The sequence below is a fragment of the Nomascus leucogenys genome, chromosome 16, assembly GCF_006542625.1.
Source record: "Nomascus leucogenys isolate Asia chromosome 16, Asia_NLE_v1, whole genome shotgun sequence".
Lineage (NCBI taxonomy): Eukaryota > Metazoa > Chordata > Mammalia > Primates > Hylobatidae > Nomascus > Nomascus leucogenys.
Window position 1 is genome coordinate 75,972,467 of NC_044396.1, and position 10,064 is coordinate 75,982,530.

The window sequence follows — 10,064 nt, forward strand, 5'->3', positions numbered from 1 at the left end:
TCAAGGCAATGACAGTGAGGAAAAACTTGAGTTAATGCATGAAATTGATGGTCAGGTGGAATAATCATGGGCTTTAGAGTCAGAAGTTTAACCTGAAGTCCAGGTCCTATGACTTCCTGGTGGGATGGGCAGTGAGGTCTAGGGTGAGTCACTCATTATGCTGAACTCCAGGTACTGAAAAATGGAGCTGTAAAGGTGATAGGTATCATGACAGTGACAATTATGATGACAGTGATGATCATTGGGCAGGAGTCCATGGAATTCCTCATATACTTAACTATATTGTTTGTTATTAAGGAAGTAAAGTTCTAGAGTTGGAAATGAAAAGATTCAAGACAAAAAAATGGAAAAGGAATAGTAATTATATACAGAAGAAAGTTAACACATTTCAAAAAAATTACTTGTGAAGAGTTGATATTCGCATTTGATTCCACATGATAGTTACGCAATAAAATGTTTTTGGGCCTTAACGTTTTAAAAGGAAGGTAATAGTATTAATAATAATAATAGTGACAATGGTAACAATGCTAGTAACTGCAGCTACCACTTAGCATCCACAATGGCCCAGGCAGTGTCAGGCTTCACATTCACTGTCTCAAATTCTCCAATAGTCATGTTTATTACCCCCACTTTACTCATGAGAAACCCAAGCAACCCTCTGTTAATCTTCAGAGAGATTAAGAAGCTTGATCAAAGGCAAACAGTTAGGGGTTTCAACCTAGGTCTTTCTGGCTCTGCATTCTGTGTCCATCTTCCTGTTTGCTTAGCGAGCTCACCCTAGGATGCTGAAACACAGGGGCTGCAATGATCCTTGGAGATTGCCTAATCTAGGCCCTTCTTTTTAGGGGAAAGGAAACAGAGTCCCAGAGCTGTGACATGGATTGTCCAAGAGCATGAAGCTAGTTACTAGTGAGATCAAGTCCTCAGACTCAAGGCTCCCGACTCAGGGCTGTAGCCTGTCATCTAAACTGGGCTGCATCTCTGGTTTTGAATTTCCATGCTCTTGTGCAAACAGGCTGTTGGTTTTTTTCCAGAGAATTACAGGGCAAATTTACCCTTCCTGGGGGAACAGCTGGCATGTGTGCTGTGAAGTCTGCTATCATAGCACACCCTGGTTTTATGGTAGACTAGCCTCTGGCTTCTATTAGCTATAGGGAATCTGTTTGGCATGGAGTGAGCAAATAAGGGAGTGTACTGAAAACCAACCCCTAGATTCTCGTTTAGCAACTTCTAGCATAAACATTACATGGTACTCATCAAAGTGGGAGCTGGGATAGCACATTAGTAGGCTCACAGCAGCCAGCCTTTATGGAATGCTCATCACATCCTAGGATCCTTTAATTCTCACAATTAAACTGCAAGTTAGCTAATGGAATAACCCATTTAAAAGATGAAGAAACTGAGACCCAGGGACATTAAGAAACTTGTCAATGTTTAAAAAAAGAAGAAAGCCTACTAAGTACTGTAAGAAGATCACAGCCTTCATTCTCTGGTATGTTTGATAATGCCAAGGCTGACATTTGTAACCACCACATACGTCTGCACAGGACCTATACAGCTTTGCACCTATAGGGGCTTCGGGTGGTTAGAAAATAGTCTTTGCCCTCAGGAATTTTATAGCCTAACATGGGACATATACATATTCACAGATATAATTCATTATAATACTATCTCCGCGACAGCATTGAGATTTTTTTTTTTTGGCAGGCACTGTTCTATGAGATTTATGAGAATCCACCTTAATTTTTCAACATGGCTATGCAGTAAATTTTTATCCTCATTTTGCAAATGAAAAAACAGACTGAGAGAGGTAAAGCAAATCACCAAACTTTCTGTAGTTAGTAGGTATTTTAGAGTCTTGATTCCAGCCACGGCGGTTTAACTCCAGAGTCCAGGGTCATAGTCACTGTGGTCAAGGTTAAAAATAAAAGAAAATCAAATGCTATGGGAAACCAAAGGCACAGGCATTTAAAATGGAAAGACTGTTGCCCTAAATCCTCAACATTGACTCCAGTAAACTTTCCTGCCAACCAAGAGCAATACAGTGTACGGTATTGGAGGCAGTGTGGTCTGAGCGATCTAGGAAGAGAAGAGCAGTCAGATCGGCAGGTGTTAGACCCATCTCTTCACCAGGTGAATGTGGTAAATGCCGTAACTGAGGAGGACATCTTGGCTCACTCTTCTGCGTCTTGATTACTGTCACTGAAAGGACCCCATAAACCTTGTTTATTTTTAAGAGATAGTTTATATTTTATTGCTTGTTTCTGGGAGGATACTCACAGATGCTAACAAAACCCACAGAGACTGGGGAAGTTATGAAAGCTTCAGAAAAATCTTGAAAGTTATTACATTTTACTTAATACCTCCTAACTACAGAAAGTATTTGTATTTAATAAATACAAATGGGGTTAGTTCCATTTTTTTCCATAGTCCCTTCACAGACAAACTTATGTAATTATTTGTTCATATGTTAAATAATTTATTCACAAACACACACATATATATTTGATATTTACAAAAATCTATCCTTTTTATTTTCCACAATTCCTAAGAGGAAGAAAAGAGAGGCATTTTCAACGTAGCCAGCTGACTCTCCCTTACAGATTTCCAGCTGGGTTTCTTTTCTTTGGGCTTTGTGGCAGAGTGAAAGGAGGCTTGGTCTGGCTGTCAGGTCACCTCTACTGTTTATTAGCCATGTGATTTGGGCAGGTGTCCTCCCTTGCTGGGCTCTGTGTTTTTATTTTTGTTTTTCTCTCTCTAAAAGCAGGGGTTGGACTATGCCATTGGTTTCCACATTGCACTATTGCATGGTGAGTGGGGTCTGTGGAGTTATTGGAGAGGACCTGGGAACCCATGTGTTGGACAAGTTTGAGGGCTGGGCAAAATAATACCTCACACATGTCTATCATATATGTGCATGAGGATACTGTTATGACTAACAAAATGCAATTAAAAGTGTTATGAAATTATTCCTAACTGTAATCTTCATAATTTTCTTAATTAAAAAATTAAAATACAATTGAATTTTTCCTAATTTTGGTCAATATGGCATTCTTAATGAACACACACTAAACATTCTGTTAACATGAGAAAGGTCTGGATACATCTTCTGTATTAGAAATGGGTCTTGCAATTGCAAAGGTCTGAATGATTTATTGGGTCCTTCTTAGGGTTAAAACATTTTGGGATTCTAAATTGCAGTATTCTAAAATGGTAGCCACTAGCTATGTGTGGCTATTTAAATCTAAATTCACTTTAAAAAATTTAATCAGTTGCACTAGCCACATTTCAGATGTTCAATAGTCACATAGATTGGTGGCTACCATATTGGACAGTGTAGATAATAGAACATTTTCATCATGGCAGAAAGTTCTATCAGACATCCCTGTTCTGAGAGAACTGGATGACCTTATTAGTGTGTTTTCCTTGACATGAGATGGTCTTATGGTCTCTGCTAATGATGTTTTTAGAAGAATGCGAGTTTGAGTCTGAAAGCATTTAGCTTTTGGCTCTGTCATTGAAGGGGAAAAAGGGTGGGGATGGTTAAGAAGCCTGGAAGATTGATCTACTCTTTGTGGGACAGTTTGCTTTGCACTTTTGATTACGCTTAGTAACATGATGCTTGCAAACAGCCATGCACAGCAATGAATGTTGATTCAGCCACACCCCCAACCCCCAACCCCCACAAATAGTCTCACCCACTCAATTACTCAGAAACTCAGAAGCCTGTAACCAGGATCTGGATAAAGGCAGACATCAGGATTTTGCTGTGTTCCTAGTCCAGAGGAGCCACTAAAAAGAGGAAGAATGGAGAAGCCATCCAAAGCCAAGTAACATATTTCCTTCTCTTAACAGGAAAGCTTATGGGTGTGGCCAGAGTCAAGGGACTGGGAGAGGCAAGGGTCTCCCTTCAAAATTACATGGGTTAATTTAGGCTTAAGGGTTAGTAGGAAAAAGTGGGCCAGGAGGGACAACTGGGCCTGATCGTGCATCTAAAAGAAACTATTCGTCTTCTGATGAGTAAATAAATAATCCTCACTCTAGAATATTTGGAAAATGTGGAAGCTAAGAGGAATTTAATCATAACTCATATTATCACTGGAGGTAATTATTGCTAATGTTTTGAATATGAAAAAAATGTTCATTCCTTGAACTGAACTGTAAAAGGTATTACATGCTTTTTTTTCCCCCCAACCAGGGCCTTTTCTTATTTAATTGCACTAAACTGGAAAGCCAACCCAAGCTTGTGGTTTCTTTTCTTCCTCTGGCCATTTCTTTCTGCTTCAAAGTCTCTTATCTCAGTTTCTAAATGAGAGTTGAGGTCTCTCAGTTCTTTTGCAGGAATGACGTCCATTGGCCTCACTCACAGACTTGTTTAGGAAGCTCTGCTGGGGCTAAAACTTTGCCTTCATGGCCACGATAGCCAGGGGGTTGAGGGGCAGTTTGTCATGGGGTTCAGGGGTGGCCTTGGCTTTTCATTTGGTTTGGGGCAGGATAAAAAGGGTCTGGACACTTTTTAAAGTGAAAAGAGACTCCACTTGTCTCTTTTCATCTGCAAAGTAATTTGGTAGAATTACATGAGTACGTCGTGAGTTCGAACAAAGGACAGAATCAGGATTTAGTATAGAATTGGGCTGCTAATTGACTGTTAAAATTCAATTCATTAATTAAATTTTTGTTGACCATGTTGTGAATATGGTCTTTCACTAGGCACTAGGTCCACAAAAATGGACCAGACAAGATCCCTCTCTCAGAACATTTACAGATTAGCAGTCTTGATCTATAGTGAAACAGACAATCAAAATTTGAGTGTTGCAGGTATTACAATAGCCGTAAGTTCAGGATACTGTTAGAGCCTAGGCAGGGAGAGGCACTTAATCCATTTTAGGGGGGATCAAGGAAGTCTTCTTAGAGGATATGCATCTAAACTGAGACGTGAAGAATGAATAGGAAATGACATTCTTGACTGTGGAAGTGAGAGTCAGGGTGAGGGAGAATGTTCCAGGTGGAAGGTATAGACAGTGTGAGTAATGACAGGGAAGTGAAAGGCAGGATATATTTGAGAATGACAAGTTCAGTAAAGTATACCCTATGTCCATTTTGCATATTTTGCTGGTAAATGCTTGGACAATAATGTTTGCTTCAAGGTGAGCCTGTGTTGATCTCTGAGGGTGCATTTCCTTCATCCCCAAGTGTAAATGCTGCCTGTTCTGAAAGAGGACCCAGGGTCAAAGCTGCCTTCTTCAGGCGGCCCTCCTAGATTTCCTCTGGTAGAAGTAAACTCTCCCTCTTCTGAATTCTCAAAGCGCTCCTGTCTTCTTGGAACTTTCCACTTTATGCAACAGTTGCTAACAGATATCTCTCCCTCTGCCCTCCTGGACTATAAACAAATTGAGATCAGGGTCAGTCTTACTGTCTTCCAGAATCTTGGGTGGCACCAGGAACAAAGATGCCCTTCAACACAAACATGTATTCGGGATGCTGGCTCATGACTAGCACTGATCTGTGCTAGTGTCTCATGGATTTTTTGAGCTTTTATGGTATTGCCTCCTTCATTGCAAATTATCCTTTTCTCTCCATATGTTTGCCCTGCTCTCTTGCCACAGTCAGGCTCAGGATAATTTTTAGAAGAGGATAATGGCAATTAGTTCCATCTACTCATGCAGATTGAGTTCATTGGATTGCAAGTTTTAAGTGGAATTATAGTTTTTGGAGTAAGTGCTCTGCTTTGAGTGAAGAGAACAAAATTTCTCATGTAGGTAGCAACCTTTTAGTGTTGTGGAGGTTTTTAGCAAGGCTTATATCCAACCATGATGCATTTGGATGGTTATATTAGTTGATAAAATAAGGAAATAGTTCCATAGCAGTAAGTGAATAGCTCCTGTCTTAAGCCCACTGAGTGCCCTTCTGACAGCCAAGACCCACTTGTATCCAGTAATTAACGCATCAATGTCCGGTTTAGCAGGAGGTCCAGGGCCCTGCAGTAGCATCATGGCTGGGGCACTTTGATAGGTTGATACCCATGCCATTGGTATTTTGACTACCACCTCTGCTTACCAAGTGTGTCTGTCAGTGATACTGAGGAATTTCCTCCTAAAGAAAACAGGATTTGGAGGGCATTTTGGATAAAAGAGAGCTGATTAGGAGACTGCAGAGAACAGTGATTCCAACCCACTGATTTTTATCATTTACTAACTGCATCACCTTAGGCACGATGCTTCGCCTTTACTCAGTTTTCTTGTCTGTAAAGGAGGGATATAAATTCATTCCTTTATCCATCCATTCATCCATCCATTCACCCACTCACCCATTTATCATCCGATAAATAACTGTGCCAAACAGGAAATGTTGAGTGATGGTGACGAGACACACATTTAGGGGATTCAATTTGGGGAATTTACCATAAATCTAGTTTATAAGGTCAAATGAGACATCCAGAGGGAAAGCCTTTTGAAAGTGCAGAGGACTTGACTGATGTTGAGGTGTCCAGTACATCAATAATATCCACTCAAAGAACAGGCTGGGCCATTGCTGTGCACTCTAACATTCAGTAAGGCCCTTCCGCACTTCAGGTATTCATGACATTTGTCTACATCTCACATAGGGCCAAAAGGACTAGGAGTCAGTTTTCATTTAACTATTTGTTGAAAGCCTCCGTGTTCCAGATGTCATCTCCTTCCTGCCAAAGAAAAAACATAAAGAGCTTTACAGTCTTTGCTGAATGTAAAAATAATGCACAATCTTTATAAAAATGTGAAACAGTACAGTTAAATGTGTAAAGACAAAAAGTAAAATTAATCCCAAATACTACCTCCCAGAGAGAAATACTTACTTTTGATGTAAAAGTCTCTTCAGGCATCTTTCTATGCATATATACATTTTTATACACAAATTGTATCACATTATTCACGCTGTTCTATAACCTACTTTTCCTCTGAACATTATCAACATACACTGAAAGTTTTATTACTGGGAAAATGACTGAAAAATTTAACATTAAAATGGACTCTATTCTCTTTTGTTTCTTTCGTCATAGCATTCTAGAATTCTGTTGAATCCTTTTCTTGCATTTCTTGCATTTTCCCCTTGAACTAATGAAGTTTATGCTTAGGTCTTGTGAAGTGGGCATCTTTTCAATTCAACAAATACAGGCCAGGCACAGTGGCTCACACCTGTAATCCCAGCACTTTGGGAGGCCAAGGCAAGTGGATAGCTTGAGCCCAGGAGTTCAAGACCAGCCTGGGCAACATGGTTAAACTCCACCTCTATAAAAATACAAAAATTAGCCAGGCATAGTGGTGTGCATCCATAGTCCCAGCTACTCAGGAAACTGAGGTGGAAGAATTGCTTGAGCACGGGAGGTGGAGGTTGCACAGAACTGAGATTGTGCCACTGCACTCCAACCTGGGTGACAGAGAGACAACCTGTCTAAAAAAAAAAAAAAAAAAAAAAAAAAAAAAAAAAAAAAAAAAAAAATTCAACAAATACATACTTGCACTGCATGATATTCCATTGTGTGTAAAAATTTATTTACTTAGTCCCCAGTTGATAAGTATTTGAGACATTTCCCAGGTAATAATTCTATAATTATCATCCTTGTGTATTCAGCTTTGTCTATGTGCAATTGCATCCTCAGGACAAATTCCTAGGAATGGGAAGGCAGAGGTCAAAAGTTTTTAAACTTTAATTTGTATTTGTGTCAGGGGCTATTAAGGGACAAGAGAAGTGTAGGCTGTGGGAGGTTGAGGTTTAGCTGAAGTCTTGAGACTTCAATCTCATGGCACAATCAGAGAACATGGCAGAAAATGTTTAGCAGAGAGCTGAGAGTGAATGCTGTTAGGTGGTGGTGGCAGGGGCAGGGGAGTGGTCATCGAATGTTGGAATCAGTTTCAGCAGTGATTGAACTGACCTTGCTTTGGCGTTCTTAAGAATAGCCTGGACGGCATCAGGTAGGGGATTTCTGGGAGATTCCAGTGTAAAGGCAAAGTTTGGGGCTGTATTCCTTTCAGTTCAACAAACATTTAGAGAGTGCCCCTCAGGGTCAGGCGTGGGGTATGGAGGAAAACACACCAGCCCCTGGCGTCCAAGGGCTCTCAGTCCAGCAGGGGACATACAGTGCTCAACAGGAACTGCAATTCAGAGTGGATGGCTCCAGTGGGATCCTGCCCCAGGGGAGGCAGTGCAATGACTGTTGGTGGGCAGAGAGTGCTGGCAGGCAAAGAGAACACTTCGTAGGAGAGTGGGGACTTGAAGAATGAGTGAGAACTCCTCGGGAAGGAAGGCAGGGGGACCCCAAGTCTCAGCAGTGAAGAGGCTGGAGGCCAGGAGAGAGAGTGGGGCACTGTTGTCCAGGCTTGCTAGAGCATAAAGCAGAGAATGGGAGGGTTGGTCCTTTGAGACTGTTTCCCACACCTGGGGCCAGCTACCTCTTCCCATGACTTAGGTTTTCTTATTTCCTTAACTGGTCCAGGCTGGGCTTCCTTGTAGGGAGGACTTGCTTTGCATTTACTCTTTATGTAAAGTAAAGATGTCTAGGAGGCATATGATAAAGGTCAATTGTGGAAGGACTGGTTCAACAGCAGGCCCTCTACTTGCAAAGCGTACTGCCAGTGTAGGCAATACAGCTGCCCCTCAGTGCTTGCCCCGGGGGGCCTGCCATAGCACAGCACTGCAATGGCTGGAGGAGCCACCTCTGCCCGTGGTCCAGTACCTTGGGAACAGTAAGCCATGTCCTTGGGCAGGTTGGCCGTATAATTTGCATGGCTCAGTGAGAAATGAAAATGCAGAGCCCCTTAAGTTTAAAAGGCAGAAAAAAAGTATTTTCTGTTTTCCACAGTCTTTCTCGTGATCTGTCATGGTGTTTTTATTTGGGTTTACTGAGAATGTCATGTTCTCTAAAGCACAGGAATGCTCATGGGGCAAGTGCAGACTCTCATAGGTACCCGGAGCTCCCCTCCACATTAATCACCTAAGGTCCCTGCGCCTGACATGGACTCTTCTGCACCTGTGAAAGGCAGCAGAGATAGCTGGGCCAGGGAGGGGGAGCAGGTGGCCAAGAATCTTTCCCGGAGAGGCAAGGAGGCAGTGGGAGGAGGAGGAACACACAAGGGTGAAGGCCCTAAGCCCCTGGCACATGTACACTGTCCCATCAGACTTCTCTTATAAAACACAATTTCAAATTCTTTTTTTTTTTTAATTATTATACTTTAGGTTTTAGGGTACATGTGCACAATGTGCAGGTTTGTTACACGTGTATCCATGTGCCATGTTGTTTTGCTGCACCCATTAACTCGTCATTTAGCATTAGGTATATCTCCTAATGCTGTCCCTCCCCCTCCCCCCACCCCACAACAGTCCCCGGAGTGTGATGTTCCCCTTCCTGTGTCCATGAGTTCTCATTGTTCAATTCCCACCTATGAGTGAGAACATGCGGTGTTTGGTTTTTTGTCCTTGCGATAGTTTACTAAGAAGGATGTTACACAATTTCAAATTCTTATGAAGAATTGCAAGGCAGTGACTGCAGAGCATTACACCCCAAGTTCAATCCCTTTCTGAGCCTGGGACACTCTGTGATTACGTTGGTTGCAGGTTTTGTTCTTGAGTTTGACAGACTCCATTTCCACTCACTCCCCACCCTGAGGCTCACCCTAACTCCACTGGAGCAAGTGGAGTTTGTCATTAGGACCACGATGAGGTCATCAGGACTCTTGCAAGACAATCAAGTGGATGGGAAACGAGGCTCCTGAGAGGCTGGCAGTGCCGGTTGTGACTTGTGTCTGCCCTCTGGCAAATCCATGGATCCTTCTTTGACCCTGTATGGCCCCATCATCTAGGCTCTGAGTGTCATAGTCCAGGCCAAATGAGAAAGACAGTATTCTGAGAGTTATGCTGAGCTGTGATGAAGAACCGCGATTAGACTGGTTCTGTGGTCCCAAGAGTTGGAAGGGGAGATTATGGCACAGCGGCCATGTCTGGGAGCCAGAGCTGGGCTAGGAGGGCCCACGTCTAGCCTGAGTGACCACTTAGCAGGGCTACAGTTGTGTAGAAAACATTCCAGCTTAGTA